General features: G+C 37.9%; 1 protein-coding gene across 2 annotated transcripts in view; it reads left to right on the forward strand.

The window, feature by feature from the left end:
- Nucleotides 1-2,500, forward strand: part of prpsap1 (phosphoribosyl pyrophosphate synthetase-associated protein 1) — a 31,666-nt gene that overhangs the window by 8,121 nt on the left and 21,045 nt on the right. The window lies entirely within an intron of this gene.

Consider the following 2,500-nt stretch of genomic DNA (forward strand, 5'->3'; position numbering starts at 1 on the left):
TTTTTTATAATCGCACTTGATTTAAGCGTCTGCAGAAAAACTTTGATTGACATTCTACCTTTGTACGTGTCATCGGAAGGGGAAAGCCCCGCCCATTAGTGATGATCTCTTCCTCATTAGCATAGGACTCTAGCCTTATTTCTGAATCTATGCTGACACATAAGCATTTGTAGCTCTGCCTTTTTTGAAAAGACCACGCAATTTTAATGTAAACAGACAGTCACCAAAACAGCACAATTTTGATCAAAGCCTAAAAGGGGGCAGTTCCGACGAGTTAAAAAACATTTTCTTTTCAGCTGAAACTGAGCTGAGTATTTTGAGCTGAAACTTCACGTACACACTCCAGAGCAGAGATGCCCAAACCAGGGCTTGAGGGCCAAAGATGGCCTATGGTAACCTTTGGGCCCTATCATACACCCGGTGCAGTGTGTCGCAAGGCGTGGCGCAGTAGCCTTTTGGTAGTTTCAGCTTGGCGCAAGAGTTGTTTTGAGGCGTTGCGCTACGCTGTTTAAATAGCAAATGCATTAGCGCTCATATGTGCGCTCATAGGCGTTCTGGTCTAAAAAGGAAGGCGTTCTGAGGCGGACCGCTGGCGCGGTGCTATTTTGAGGAACTATAATAGATTTTTCATTAGACCAACACAAACCCGGTCTAAACTCCAGCGCAGAGTTGCGCTTCGCTTACACACTGCTTAATACGCACAAGAGAGCAATAGGCAAATATCTTTACATATGAAAAAATGTAAATATTAAGGATATATATAGGATATAATAAGAATAGATATAGGATATAAATATAAAGGATTAAAATATTACAAAACATATTATTTTCTAGCCTACATAAATATGAAAAACCACTGCTTTTATGTCTTCTTCATCTCGGGAGGCTTTTTCAGTTCATTCATAACAATTTGCTTTTGTATAATGTTATTATTATTAGCAGTATTATTTATTATATCCATATTTATATTTGTTTTATTAAAACAAGCTTAGATTTGCCCACCTGTCAGGTTTTAGACCATATGGGGCACAGCATGTGTTTTAGGATATGACTCTGGTTTTTGAGCACATTTTGCTATTATTATTAATTTATTTGTTTGCTGGAAATTAGAACTGAATTTAGAAATAGTTTTGAAACGAATATTTGCACTTAACAAACAAAATTATTTATTTATAGACTAATTGATGTCTGTGCGTAAAGGTTTCCCTATTCAAGAGCGAAAGTGAAAGTGATCCATTATCTCTCATTCTCACGCAGTAGATGCTCTGTTTAACAGTTTTCTGTTAATAAACTGTTAACTGTTTGCTAGTGAAATGCTCATTTTTTCCACTTAGACTTACTTTGTGTCCTGTAAATAGCGAATGCACTCTTGGCGTGACGCAGCTGGCTCTTAAAGGGAATGGGAGATGAGACTCTGATTGGTTTATTCTCAAAAAACACCTATAACTCATTAAGAAAATAAACTCAACCCTTTTAGAACATGCGCCACGGCGCAAGGCAGATTTCCCGTCCTTAAATTAGCAAGAAACGCGTCCTGACACGCCCTGAAAGCGCTTGCGCCCTGCGTTTTGCGATCTGCGCATGGACCGTCATAACAGAGCCCTTTGATTTTTCCCGCCATCCCATCTGAGAAGAGAGGGAGAATAGTGGGGATTGTTTTCATTTTAAATTTGATGTAACCTTTTATTTGTGGGTTTAAATGCTAGGTTACTTAAACTTTAGTTCAATGTTTCAATTGAAATGCTGTCATTTAGTTTAAAATGTACATACTGTCACCCGACGGATAAAGGACAATGCAGAGACTTTGGTAAGCAAATCAAGGCAAAGGCAGATTCTGCTTGATCAGTGTATTCCGCATTGAACTCCACTTTGTTATAAATGTGATTGTTTATGTTTTTATTGCAATAAGCTATAATTTAAAAAAATATATATTCTGCATTAGTTAATACGATTCAAAGAGTTGCTTTCTATTTATTTTTGAATGTTTTGAAATAAATTAGGAAATTACCCATGGCAACTTTAATGTCAAATTGTTTGGTGTATTTATCTTTGGCCCACGGGTGTGATTTTGGTTTTGGACCTTCAAACGAAAAGGTTTGGGCATCCCTGCGCTAGGGACATCAGTGACTTGTAAAAAAGGGGCGTAATTGACCTTATTCTAAAATGCGGAAGTGCGCCTGTTTTCGCGATTGTTTTAGAACTTCCGATTCAGTCGCCTGTGGGAGAAATGACTAGGAATAATAAATGGCAGAAAACGGTCAAACTACTTGCTCCACAAACAAATGTTTGCATGACTATACAGACCAAGTAGAATAATGTAATAAGGAAATATCAGTTTGCAACATCAAACAGCAAAACGAGCAGTTTTTTAAGTCTAAAAATGAATGGAAGTGAATGAGACCGGAAGTCTCAAGCCAAAAAGATTCATATGGCTGCGCCCGCTCGTCGGCGAAGAATAAGGTGAATAGGTCACATTTAAAATAAAGCATGACCAAGATGT

This window comes from Danio rerio, chromosome 3 (assembly GCF_049306965.1).
Source record: "Danio rerio strain Tuebingen ecotype United States chromosome 3, GRCz12tu, whole genome shotgun sequence".
In the NCBI taxonomy this organism is placed as follows: Eukaryota; Metazoa; Chordata; class Actinopteri; order Cypriniformes; family Danionidae; genus Danio; species Danio rerio.